Below are 14,787 nucleotides of genomic sequence, written 5' to 3' on the forward strand. Positions count from 1 at the left end.
CTCCTGGAAGTCATGACAAAAAAACTCTCATACTCAGGTTAACTATGATAAAATTAGGGAAATCACTCAAGGCCTGGATGAAAACCCCACACTGTTTTGGGCCCAACTTACTGAGGCCACTACTAATTATACGACCCTGGATCTCCATACCCCTGCCAGTACTCTCTTTCTCCATGTTCAACTCGTTGATTGTTCTGCCCCCAATATCCGAAAAAACTTAGACAGCTAGAAAAAGAAACCCCTCAGAAGCAACTTCTGGATGCTGCTTTCAACGTACTTAATAATCAGGAGGATGAAGCCAAAAAAGAAAAAGAGAAACTTCTCAAAGCTAAATATCAACTATGGGCCTCGGCCATTTATAACCCCAAATCAGCCCCTGCTGCCCATGGCCTCACCAAACCCTCTAGTACTCCTCCCAGGGCCTGTTTCTAGTGTGGACAGACAGGACACTGGGCAAAAGCCTGCCCAAATCCGAGGTCCCCCCACCAAGCCCTGTCCCAACTGTGAACAAAGGGATCACTAGAAAATGGACTGCCCCCAGGGGAGGACACCCCTGCCCTCGGTACAGACTTTTCCCCAAGTCCCATACACTGAATTACTGGAATGAGGAGGCCTGGACTCCACTGCCCCATCACCTCATGTGATACTCCAAGGAGCCCCAGGTTATAGGGATGGTGAACAGACAGGCAGTTTCTTTGGGGGTCAACACTGAGGCAAGTCTTTCCCTTCTGATACAATGGCATGGACCTACTTGTAAAATGAATACTCCTATTATGGGAGTATCTGGGACCCCTGTGTATCCCCTAAAGTCACCTCCCTCTTTTGTAGTACATTTGGATCTCTCTCACTATCCCACTCTTTCATTGTCATGCCAAACTGCCCATCCCCCCTTCATAAACTGAAGGCTTCCATCTCCATTCTCCCTTTACAATCCACTACCATCTTTCTAGTACATTCCAACCTGGACCTAGTCCCTGTGCTCCTTAAGCCTCCTGATCATTCCTTACTAGCTGGGATCAACCCCACAGTCTGGAATACCCCCTCTTCAAAGGACATCCCACTTCATTCCGTCTCTCCTCTCCTGGATTACTGACTTATAGCTCCAAGGAACCCTCTCTCCTTTCTGCCCCCTCCAAATTATTTTCTTTTCCTTCTGCTTATTCTTATGCTCTACTTGGACTAGCCTCATCCACAACTCCTTCCCCTTCTCCCAGCTCTGTGGCCACAACTATGAAATCTCTTATTCCTCCTCAAATCCTCAATTGCCCTCCTCTTTGAGGCTAACCCAGTATGGTCAACCTGTTGGGTGTACACTCAGACTTCTTCCACTAAATGGCTCTTCATCCCTGTGCCCCTCAACATTTGAGCTACAAGTTCTATGCGGCTCTATCACCATCTATACCAGGGACATTAGAATCCCAATCTAATGTCCCTAAAACAGCCAACAGCTTTCCAGACGCTAACCCAACAACTTAACTCATACTCCACCACTCTCCAGACCCTGCCCCCTACTTTCAGCCATATTATTCAAGGTCTTCCTCAATCCCAAGCCCCTCTTCATTTGTTGCCTTCTTTTCAGGGAGGAAACCCCCAGGGTGCTTACCCAAACTGCTCCCTCACCCTAACTATTCTCACTCCCTCTACCCATATGAACGCCTACCACTACAGGAGGATATGACAATGAATCAAATCTACTCACCCACTTTAATACACCTCAGGCTATATCAGGGCTGACCACATCCACAACATCAGCCTTTTGTCAAGGTTGAATCCCCAGAAACCAGGGGGCCCCACTTACGGCTTATGCTACCCTGAACCTCTTCAAAACAATGATTGCAGAGGGCTTCCCACCTCTTACCCTTACTTTCTCTTCCTCCACCATAACATGGGAAGACTCACCTCTGAACACCTGATTCCCTCTACTGCTAACACCAAACTACACCACTTATAGCAGCACATCTAAGCACCACCTGACAGTTTATCACAGTGAGCTGAATACAGATCAGTTAGAACTGCTTCTCTGCTCTAATTCCTAGGGAGGCCTGGAATGTAAGCAGGGAGTATTCTTCCTATGTGGGGGTCAGGTCTACCTATACCTTCCCTCCAATCGGATGGGAACCTGTACTGCCTTAGCAGTTCCTCCTTTACCCTACACCCAGGACACCTCTATTATTCCTATCCCTGTCACCCATTTTCTCCATCGCAGGTGGCGGAACCCTGGCCTGATTCCCATCCTTGTGGGTCTCAGAGTCCTCACAGGGGCAACCACAGGAACAGCTGGTCTTGGTGTATCCCTAGACAAGTATGAGCAATTGTCCAGGGCCCTTAGGGAATCACTTGACAATATAACTTCCCAAATGAATGACATCCAAGATCGAGTGGACTCTCTGGCTACTGTCATCCTTCCAAACCTGAGAGGTCTAGATTTAGTTCTCATGGAAAAAGGAGGATTATGCTTATATCTGGAAGAAGATTTCTGTTTTTATATTAATAAGTCAGAAATAGTAATATAAGTTACTATTTCTGACTTATTAACATAAAAGACAAGGAAGCTAAAGAAACAAGGCACTAACCTAGCAACCACCTCCTCCTCCCCTGGATGGTGGGGAGGACTCCCGACCTGGATTGGTCCCATTATGACCCCCATTCTCCTGATTATCTTATTTCTCTCCCTTTTCCCATGTTTTGTTAATCTATTCCAGAGGTTTCTAAAAAAACATGTCTTCACCATCACCAGGCCACCACCCAAGAACATGTGAGAGCTATGTTCATCCTTCAGACTCTAGAAGGTGTCCCAGTGACACCCTTCCCAGCAGGAAGTAGCCAGATATGATGATGTCACCCCAACTCATGAAGCCCCTTTTAGAGTGTGGAATGAAGGAAATGGAGACTTAACAATACCCTCAGGGAAAAAGGAAGCTCAGGAATCTGACCTGTTGCAATCTCCCTTATCTGCCAAAATGCCCCTGCTCCCTGAAAGTAAGCCCGCCAAAAGTAACTGATCAACACCTCCCATGACCTCCCCAGCTAAACCCTACAAAACAGACTCTCATTGTAGCCTGTCACATTTTTGCTCTTGAAAATGTGCCCCTCCATTGCTTAATAAAGCATTGCTGATCTGTTGAGGTCTGTCTTCCTTTCTTTTTCCTTTTGAATTCTCTTCATTTGCTCTCACCTACAGTATCAATACTTTCATTTAGCAACATTAATAAAAATTATTTTTGACACACACACAAAACATATATTTGTATTAAGATATGCTCATCTTAATATGAAAATATTTTGTTTATAACATTTATATTATTAATCAAAAGTCACTAGTCTATCACTTTATGGATACCTTGATATTCATTGCTTCTTAAACTATTTCCATGTCTAATAAAATGCATAAATTGAGTTGAATCATTTAAAATAGAGATACTTCAACATCCTTTCAAACAATGAGAGTGATACTCATTAAGATCTTTGCCATATTAGGAACCTATAGATATTGCTACTATTCAATCAGTTAACCAAACCTCAAAGGCTCATTAAGTGCCCAACACTATTTTAGACATTCTCACTTTTGCATCTTCTTCAAGGTAAATATATTTTAAATTTTAGATTTTCAAGACTCCTTGTATATATGCACACAGGTATGTATTTGCTTTTTTTTTTCTTTCAATAAATTCCATTTCTATTACTCTCAAGGCACTGACAGACACTGCAGGGGGAAATGTGGAACCAACTCTTAGGAAAATGCTTCCATGAATAGCAACAGCATCTGGGCTGCGAGTGATCAGAAACACCAACGCCCACAGAGGCCGGGAAGGCAGTGTAAATGCAGGAAACGAGCTGAGTATCAGGCAAAGGGAAAAGGAGGGTTATGGGGAGCTTTGAAATGGATGTTCCCTCTATGGAAAGCATGGAGAAAGAAAGGAAAGAGGGTTACTCCAAGTGGTCAGGTAGAGGAGGCAGGCGGAGGGAGAGCAGTGGGAGCAGGGTGGTCATCAGGGCAGGGTGTCCCAGGGAACCCAAGCGTGTCTACTGCAAGACGAAAAAGATGGTCAGCTGTGTGAGATTTTTCTAGAAGTATCTATTGGATTTGACAACCTGGGGTCCCTGGGAGCCTCAACAAGAGCAGGTATACCAACAAGGCAGAGGTGGAGGCCAGACTGAAGTGAACTGGAAAGTGGAGGGACAGCAGAGGGTTAGAAACAGCATAACAACAATTCTTTCAAGAAGTTTTATAGTGAAGGGAAACAAAGAAACAGGCCCGTGGTCAGAGGGAGATAAGTGGTTATGGAAAGAGTGATTTTTAAAAAGAGAGTTGATAGCAGATCAGGCTTTCCTACTGATGGGAATGATCCAGAAAAGAGGGAGCCATGGAAGGGAAGATGACCAAAAGACATCTAGAGAAGGGGATTCAGAATGTAGGCATACACAGAGAGGTCTTTGACCTAAGGAGGGCCACTTCTTCCAACACTATATAGAGAAGGAGAGGAGGTGTAGATGCTGGCTTGGTGAAAATACAGTGGTGGCACTGTAAAAGAGTACTCACTGATGGCTTCTAATTTCTGCCTAGAATAGGGGAGATTTTTATTCTATGGTACTTTATATATTTTTGTACGTTGCCACAGCACTTTTTTTTTTTTGTATCAAGGTGGCCTATGTATAAATAAAATCATGGTCAAAATAAATAAATAAAATAGGGAAGAACCTTGAGAATAAAAAAGGGAGGGTGAGTGAGAGATTTGCAGAAGGGAGAAGGAATTGAATAATCCCCGTGGGACTATAAAAGCTGTTCCACTAGAGAAACATGGTAGGAAATACAGGGTCTTGCTATGATTTGAAATTGCAAATTTAAGGCACAACCAATAAAACTGTGTTTCAATTTTGTCCAGGGAAGTCCAACTGTTCAAAAGGGCATTGTTTATGAAATTTGAGAAAATGCAGATTCTGAGTCATAGGTCTAGAGTGCAACCTGAGTTGGTTTTTTTTGTTTGTTTTTAAAAAAATTTTTTTTTGGTTGTAGACAGACAGCCTGCCTTTATTTTATTTATTTTTATGTGGTGCTGAGGATAAAACCCAGTGCCTCCCTGTATGCTAGGCAAGTACTCTGCCACTGACCTACAGTCCCAGCCCAGAGTTTATGCATTTCTTATTTTTTAAGGAGGTTTTCTAAATTCAAAGGTATAGCTGGAAAGTACATTTGTTTACAACTATTAAAAAACTAGGACTAACTTCTTTATGATGACCTAAGATTTGGGGGATAATGTACATGATTAGGCAGAAATAGGTGAGCTCATACTGGTAAACTGACTCCATTTGGCCCCCACTTCTCAATTGATTTCTGTCCCTACTCTCTCTTCTACCATCTTGATGACTTCCTGACCAACTCCCCTGGTCAATTCTATCTCCCTGCCTGGCCACCTGACCAGCCTGCCTGACCAGACCTGCCACTTGATCAGTCATTTCTTTGCTTAGAATTAGAAGAGTATCCCCATCATAATATTCTTCAATTTTAGTTATCGTGGAGGGTACTTAGGGCATTCAGTCATCCACTCTGCCTGTAACCTTTCTGGATCTGATGTAGGAACAGCAAAGCAAATATCTTTCAGGGGGCATATTCTGGCCCTGTGGGACACAGCATTACTGCTTAGCTTTCTGTTAAGTTATTTCCAAGCTCAGCTGACATCTGGGATTTCTTCTGGGCTTTCCAGAATCATGGTCACAAAATGCTTATCAGAGCTGATAAGAGATCATGGTTCAAGGTTCAACGTACCAGAAATTTGTGTGAGGCTGTAGCCACTGCTTCTTTCTCTTCTATCAGTATATGCACTGATGATCAGGAAAAATCTACATCAGCATAAGAAATAAAATCCAGAGAACTGATGGCACTCATGCTTTTTGATTTAACTAAATTTTAGAAACACCTATGCATTTAAAAGTAAAGCTTTTTCTCAGCAAAGGAAACAATTAATAAAGTGAGAAGAGAACCTACAGATTGGGAGAAAATCTTTACCAAATTTACCTCCAATAAAGCATTAATCTCTAGGATATATAAAGAACTAAAAGAAATTAACACTAAAAATCCAAATAATCAATCAATAAATGGGCTAGGGAACTGAAAAGACACTTCACAGAAGAAGAAATACAATTAATCAACAAATATATGAAAAAGTGTTCAATATCTCTAAGCAATTAGAGAAATAGCAAATCAAAACTACTCTAAGATTTCATCTCATTCCTGTCAGAATGGCAATTATCAAGAATACAGGCAACAATAAATGTCGGCGAGGATGTAGTAAAAAAGGCATACTCATACATTGCTGGTGGGACTGCAAATTGGTCAATCACTATGGAAAGCAGTATGGAGATTCCTCAGAAAATTGGGAATGGAACCACTATTTGACCCAGCTATTCCACTCCTTGGTTTATACCCAAAGGTCTTAAAATCAGCATATATAGTGATGCAGCCACATCAATGTTTATAGCAACTCAATTCACAATAGCTAGACTATGGAACCAACCTAGGTTTCCCTCAATGGATGAATGTATAAAGAAAATGTGGTATATACACTCAATGGAATATTACTCAGCTTTAAAGAAGAGTAAAATTATGGAATTTGCCAGTAAATGGTTGGAGTTAAAGAATATCATACTAAGCAAAATAAGCCAATCCTATAAAACCACAGCCTGAATGTTTTCTCTAATATGCAGATGCTAATTCACAATAAAGCAGGGGGCACTAGGGAAGAATAGCATTACCTTAGAGGGAAATGACGGGAGGGAATGGGAGGGGATGTGGGGATAGGAAAGATAGTAGAATGAAACAGACATTATTACTGTATGTATATATGTGACTACATGACCAATATGATTCTGTAACATGTACACTCAGAAAAATGAGAAATTATATCCCATCTATGTATGATATATCAAAGTACATAAATGCATTCTACTATCATGAATGACTAATTAAAACAAATAAAAAATTTTAAAAATAGAACAATTATTAAAAAAAAGATCAAGTTGCTCATGTTTTCATTAGGAAAACACATTGGCATTGTTTGCACCAAGTTAAAATGTATTTATTCTATGCAAAATTCCAATTGTTATCAGTTATTTGCTGTTGGGTACAACACTGAGATGTGTAAAGGTATATTTAAAGTAGAACTGTTCATCCCAGCAAAGCAAAAGGAAATCAAGTGCCACCCCTATTATCAACTTTTAGGAAGATGAATGGCAATTATTTCTGTATATTCACAAGGTTGAATACTAAGTGTAGGTGAAAATAAATGTGCTATGGCTCTTTAAAAAAAAAAAAAAGCAATTCCTGCTTTTTGTTCCACATATCTTGGTTGACTTCTTTCTCTTGGTTGATAAAAATATGCAAATTCTTGTCTGGTCAGCTATACTTATGCCTCCAGAGTGATGGATATAGGATTAACATCCTATGAAGGAGAACTCTGAATCACCAGATCAACCTCGAGAATGTCCAAACCATGGACAGACATTTTGGTTGCCACCCAAGCTTGAAAACCACCTTCTTGGAAGCCTTTCAGTGTAACTTCTCTTTTGACCATGCAACAGCCACATGGAAACACTGGGAATTCTGTTTCATGTGGATTCATGGTCATTTCAGTTATATTCTTCTTGGTCTCACAGAATACAATAGCGCTCCTTTCATCACCACAGTGTACCTGAAGGACATCTCCAATAACAGCTGGCCTCTGAGACCAATGGCACTGGGCAGCCAAAGGTTCCATAGTACTTGCAGCCTTCTGAGTCACTTTTCCAACACAGTCAACTTGTTCGTATCTGGGCTGCATGTATTCATGTATTTTCTTCCCTGCAAGTTTGTATGCCAATGCAGACAAAGTGAAGTCTGAGGATTGTCTTCAGAATCATTTTCATAGGATTCATGGATAATACCTTTAACTCATTCAGAAAAACCTAAATCTAACATTTCTAACATTCAATTCACTTCATCAAGTGCAGAACAGCTTAGTTTAGAAAGACCCAAATAGTCATTCTTCAGATGACCTTTGGTACGACCAGGAGTCCCAACCAAGATGCAAATGTCACTTTGAATATAATTAATTTGGCTTAGATAAGCTGTTCCACCATAAAACAACCACACTATGTTTCCTAGTTATATCTCTGAAGCGTTTGGTTATTTGGTTTGCCAGTTTCCTTGTTGGAGTCAAAACAAGTACCTTTGGTGAGCTGCTTTTAAAAAATTGTTTCTTGGTTTCTTTTGAGCCTTTCATCTAAGGTTTGGCAAAAGGGAATGTCTTTCCTGTTCCTGTCCATGCTTGGTAATTCAATCTTTTCCCTCATATATAAGACCAAAGGTCTCAACTTGAATAGGAAAGAAAGATGTTGTTACCCTTTACCTTTCGTGAGCTTTATAGTTTCTTCAGAAGTGAAGAAATTGGAGAAGGCTCCTCCTTTCTGTTCATATGTTGGGATCTCCTCTAATTTATTATCACCTGACTTATGAGTGGAACTTTTTAAGGATGACACTGACTTCAATTTTTTCCCATGTTCATGAGTCTCTTCATTGATAGATTTTTTTTCTTCTTGACTTATGAGATGTAGAAATTCATCTGAAAGTCTATCAAATCCTTCTTCAGTGTCCCCATTTAGTTTTTCTTTCATTTTTGCTTTTCTGGGGAGTTGGGAGCATGGGGTCATCACAGCACTATTGTCTGTGGTTTCTGTTTTCCTGTCTGAGTGATGGTGGTGCCTTGACTTCCTCCTATCATGCCAGCGTTGTGGGGTATGCTTTTGGTTTACCTCACTGAAGTCTTCATAACAACTCTGTAAGGGAAGTCCAGGTCCATAATGCCTTATCAGAAATTCTGCTATCCATAAAGTTTTTTTGCTGCTCCTTCCTCTAGATTTTGGGCTTTTCCAAGGGTACTTCCATAATGTTCCCAGAGGGGATTCCCAGGCATTACTGTTCCACCACCTCCCTCCCAGCAAGGTGGCCACAACCAGCTACAGGCTGTGACCTAGCTTCTGCATTTCTAACAAGCTGACAGGTGATGTCCCTGCTCCTGGATCTCAGAACCACAGTGTGAATGACAAGGGGCCAGGGCCTTTCATTTGTCACTATCTTTTCAAGTATTTCACAAGGGGATACAACAGATAAATAAAAATTATAAACCTCAATCATAACTTAAAAGGAAGGGGACATAGACAAGGTAGATAATTTGATTGATCCAACTGTACCTGTTTTAGAAATATATTTTCTTGCACTTCTTCTCATCTACATTTCCACATTTGGCAATTTATGCAATCTCACAGTTTCAACCACATCTTTAGGTGGAGGTAGTGACCTCTTTCTTAGCTCCAAGGGTCTAATGAATACATCCCCTGAGCAACTCAAACAGTAAATTGCCACCTATGTCTGCTTCTCCTTGACCTTTTTTAATCCTTTGACTCTCCTTCTCATTGATCTCCACATTTAATTAATTGTTAAGTTCCACCAATTTTTCCCTAAAATACTAGTAGCTTCTATGAATGAAAATCAGAATGACACCAAGAAACATTTGCCCTTTATCAGAACTTTTGGCTAAAATCCAAAATTTGACAGTATATTCTGCTGGATTGACTGAAGAAATAGATTTGCACACTTTGCTAGCAAAAATGCAAACTGCTACAACTTCTGTAGAGTTTTTTGTTTGTTTTGTTTTGCAATATACAGCAAAATTGCTTATGCCTTGACTCTTTGACCTAGGAATCTATCCCCAAAACACAATGCACCTCATAAAATGACATGTGCACAAGGCTATTCACTGAAGTACAATTTATAACAGCAAATAAATCAAAATAATACCCAAATGCTCATCAATAGTGGACAAGTTAAATAAACTATGATACTTTCACATAATGGCATGTTATGCAGATACAGAAAGACATAAGGAAAATCTCTGTACACTGTCATGAAGGAATTAAGTGAACATGTAAGATGCAGAAGAATGTGCACAGTATGCTACTTTTGAATTAAAAAAATAACAAGATGGACAGATAAACATATTTGCTTATATTTTCAAAAAGAAGAAATGGAAAGTAAATCCAAACCTAACAAAAATGAATTACCTATGGGAGAAAGAAATGAACAATGGGGAGGGGAAAGGAAGCTAGATTGGTTTGAATATACCATATTTTACAGTATTAACTTTAAAAGAATGTAAATATTTTACTTGAATAGAAAATAAGCTAATCCATAAATAACAAAACAATGTGCAATCTTTTAGTGGCATCCTACCACTTACCCTCTGGATCCAGATTCCTCGTCCTAGATTCAATTCTCTTCTCTCTGCCCTGGCCAAACATTGCCAACTTACTCCTGGATGTCCCTCCCATCTCCTCTGCCCACATATGATTAACATAATCATTATTTCCCCCACTGGACCATGTGTCTTTGAGGATGTTTTTCCTCCTCTGATGGATTTTGGAAACCCACCTTATTCAGTCCCTAGACTTACTACAACATAAATTGGACGATTCTTCTAGCATTGAAAAATTATTGTCTGAAAATTTTATATTTATTCCAAAGAATTCAAGGAAGCCATAGTTCCTTGATAATATGTAAAATACCTCACCAGAGAGTCACTTTCTAGTTAGAAAACAAAAATAAAAATGGAAGCAATCTAATGTCCATTGGCAATGAAAGGATAAACAAAACATGGTCTATCTTAACAGGGAAAGAAATTTCAACACACAGCACAGCATGATAAATCTTGAAGGCATAATGTTAAGTGAAATAAGTCAGTCATACAGGGACAAACACTGTATGATTCCATTTATATGAGGTGCCTAGAGTAGTCAAATTCATAGAAACCAAAAGTGGAATGGTGGTTGCCAGAGGCTAGGATGAAGAGTAGAAGAGAGAATGGAGAGTTTTTGTTTAATGGGTACAGAGTTTCAATGGTGTAAAAAATATATGGTTCTAGAGATGGTGGTGGGTTACACAATCTGAATATACTTAATGCCATCGCACTCTACACTTAAAAGTGGTGAAAATGGTAAATTTTATATCATGTATATTTTTACCACAATTTAAAAATTTTTAAACAAGGGAAATGAGCCCTTTGGGAATGTTTCTAATGCTGCCTCATTTTATTAACGCACCACAATTTTAGCCAAGGCTGTCCTCTCCAGAGCCATTAAGGATCACCTGGGGAAAAGACTTGGCTTTTTGCTTAGAACATGGTACCATATACTCTTGCTCCCCAAGAGTATGTCCAACAGAAACATTCTACCCTTGGACCATATGCCACCCTGGGTTTTGTATAACCAGGAGTAAGATAAAGTTGATTCATTTAAAAGGTGTTTCTAAATTTCTGATACTTGCTCCTAATCAAAGCTTTATACTTGCATTGATCCATAATATTTGTATTTGTACTTCTGAGTAAAATGCTCTGCCCCTATGTCCTCCCCTCCATGTCTACACTGTGAGCTACTGCTGAGGCTGAGAAGCCACTTGAAATGAATGCATCTTAGACTCAGTTTTGAAACTGCATCTTTTACCACAATAATTTGAGATGTAAACGGTATGAGGACAAGAAGGGATATATGAGGAGTTCACTGCACATGCAGATGGATTTTTTTTTTGTCAACCTAAAATTGCTCTAAAAAGGTAAATGGAATCTAATTAAATTTAATTAATCATAAAAGTTTTAAATTAATTCAGTTAATAAAAAGTGAAACTCTACATCTTAAATTCTTTTAGTTCTTGGTATAGCAAATGGTCTTATTGGTGTATGTAAGTGAAATTGATGCTTTCTTAACAAAGAAACCTGTTTTTGTTTAAATACTTTATATACCTGCCCAGAAATTGAAGGCATACTATGCTAGACAGTGACCACTATAGCCATATTGGTTCCTTACAGGAGGAAGGGAGGAAAAATAATTAGAATCCAGCCCCCTACTTTCTGCTCCTGGTTGCATTAGAAACCCCCACATTTCTAACACATGGTTTTGCTTTTCTCTTGCCACCCAGAAAGTATAGAGAGACATACTGAAGTCCTTGACCACAAAAACAAGTAAACACTGGAAGAAGGGGCTTTCTTGTAAGAAAGACCAAGCACTGGGTACTGAGGTTGCCTCCACAGAGACTTGAATTTTCCATCTACTTGGTTTCTGGTAAAACTTCCCTCAACGACTGCCCAAACTGTGTACAAACCCTCATCAGCCTCAAAAGATAGGGCACTACCCTCAGTGACTCACATTGGGTGCTGTCTATGAGCAGGAACTCCCACAGGCAGAGCAAGAGCCTCACAGGTGGATCAAGAACAAGTCCCAGTTCTCTCCCATCTTCCAACACCTCACCAGCCTCAACTAGCAACTCAGCTGACTGAAGATAAACAAATTAGAGTAGCTCAAATAAGTAGCATTATAGAGAATCTGCCTAAAGAAGTTTATGATGCTGAAACAGATGGATCAAAGAAGAGGTGCCAGAGTGTATGATTTGTTGGACAAAACTTATCTGTGGGGACTCCATCTTATATCAGCTATACAAGCGCATCTACCACCTGGTCCGCATAGGTGAGTAGCTGATGGTGTCCCTCACAAGCATCTACTATAGGGGGCCAGTTGATAACGTATGGCCTATACCCTGAAGACTAGTGGAATGACTTCAAGTAAAACATCAATTTTGTTTATTTTGTGATATTTTGTCATTGAGTGCAAAAAGCTAGAGTTAGGAATTTTGAGCAAGATTTTTTTAAAAAAAAAAATTCCTGAATGTGTATTAATATTTGGATATAGAGAGTAACATTTTTAAAATCAGATGGGGCCTGTCACAGTGCCACACATTTGTAATCTCCATGATTTTAGAGGATGAGCAGGAGGACTGCAAGTTCAAGGATAGTCTGGGCAACTTGGAAAGACCCTGTGTCTCAAAATAAAAAATAAAAATAAAAAGAGTTGGAGATGTAACTCAGTGAAGAGTATCCCTAGGTTCAATCCCCAGTACTGAACAAAACAAAAACGGGAAAGTAAGGTAATATCTTATGTACAACATTAATCCAATATTTATAAATGTATGTACCTAGGTTGTGTTTTTGCTCCAGTTCATTAGGGTTGTGTAAAGTTTCATGGCAGCTATGATTTAATAATTTTTTTCTACCAAAAAATACTGAAAGAAGGAAGAAGTTATTGAAATGACCTTCTAAAAATTATTCAGAATGTGAATAGATGCTTATTCTTCCATCTGTGATGGAGTAGCTACTATCAGGCTAACACTCTAGCTAAGCGCATCTGTGGAAGCTAAACAAAATCCCACTTACAGACACACACACACACACATACACATTCACCCAAGTTAACTGCTTGAACATGTTGGATAAAAAGCCAACAGTAAAGGATCTAAGATCCTAGGGAGTCAAAATATTCACTGAAGGGAGGCCCCTGTCCAGGACCACGCTTTCCCCTTAGTATATTCAATAATACACAAGGGAAGCGTAGAGGCCAAATACAAATCAGCAGCCTAGGATGAAAGCAGACTCAATGGGCAAGACAAAAATTGGGATTCAGGGATCACTAAGAAGCAGGGACTTATTAAACACCAGACTTTTAATTTAAATTCTGGAAGAGATTTATGATGAAGAACAAACCAGAAATAGACCAATCTAAACAGGACTAAGGTGATTTTATCATACTCTATCTGGGAAAATTAAATGCTATGCTATCTGAAGGAAGATAAATCATCCACAAGCTCTACAGTAGTTCATACATAATGTCCAGATACAATGTGAACTACCAAGCATTCCAGGAAACAGAACCAAACCACAGAAAGCCAAGAGAAAAACAGAGAACAAAGACAGATCCACTGATAATCCATATATTGGAGTTATCAAGCATGGGCTTTCCATCATCCAACAAAATATTTAAACCAACACTTCATCAGAAAAAAAAGAACAGATAAATGGCCAGTAAGAAAAGAAACTCAGTATCATTAGCCATCAGGAAATTCAATTAAAACCACAGTGAGATATTACTACACACCTTTCAGGAAAGTTAAATACAAATATTAAGCGTTGATGAGGACATGGAACAAAATAAACTGCATAAACTGTTGATGAAAATGTAAATTTGAGCAAATTACAAATTGTTATGCAGTGATTATAAAAGTTAAGCACGCATATGCCCTGTGCCCCAGTAATTTCATACCTGAATACATACAGAACAAAAAAAAAAATAAGGGTTTGGTCTTTCAAAATAGAATAATCAAGACTATTCATAAAAGTCTTGTAGCCCTGAGTTACAAACAACCCAAATATTCCAAATATTCACCAGCAATAGAAGGATATATTCCACTGTAGCACAGACATCCAATGCAATGATAAGAAAACAAGAAAGAACAGACTTCATTCATGAAACCCACAATGATGAAATTCAACAACATAATGTTTAGGGGAAAAAGTCAGACAAAAAAAAAGAGAAAATGTGCTGAATGATTCCATATATTCAAAGATTCAAGCCAGGAAAGATTTGTCTATGATGATATAAGTCAGAATAACGTTTATACTTGATGGACAGGCAAAGACTGTAAGTAGGAAAAGTAAGATTTTTGTTGTTCTTATCATGGCTCAGGTTCCATTCCTGGTCCCAGAGGGAGAGAATAGAAGTATTAATTTGGTGAAAATTTTACAAACTCTGAACTTGTACACTTGGTGGGCATATATAACACAATAAAATAAATAGCAATTAAAACATGAAGGGGTTGGGGAGATAGGAAGGATAGTAGAATGAAACAGACATTATTATTACTATGTGTATATATGTGAC

General features: G+C 39.2%; 1 long non-coding RNA gene and 1 pseudogene across 2 annotated transcripts in view; both read right to left on the reverse strand.

The window, feature by feature from the left end:
• LOC139707247 (uncharacterized) overlaps nt 1–14,787 on the reverse strand; it is a 177,031-nt gene that overhangs the window by 90,300 nt on the left and 71,944 nt on the right. The gene's annotated exons all lie outside the window — the stretch shown is intronic.
• Nucleotides 2,145–8,646, reverse strand: LOC114094097 (ATP-dependent RNA helicase DDX50 pseudogene; annotated as a pseudogene).

Source organism: Marmota flaviventris, chromosome 10, assembly GCF_047511675.1.
Source record: "Marmota flaviventris isolate mMarFla1 chromosome 10, mMarFla1.hap1, whole genome shotgun sequence".
NCBI lineage: Eukaryota > Metazoa > Chordata > Mammalia > Rodentia > Sciuridae > Marmota > Marmota flaviventris.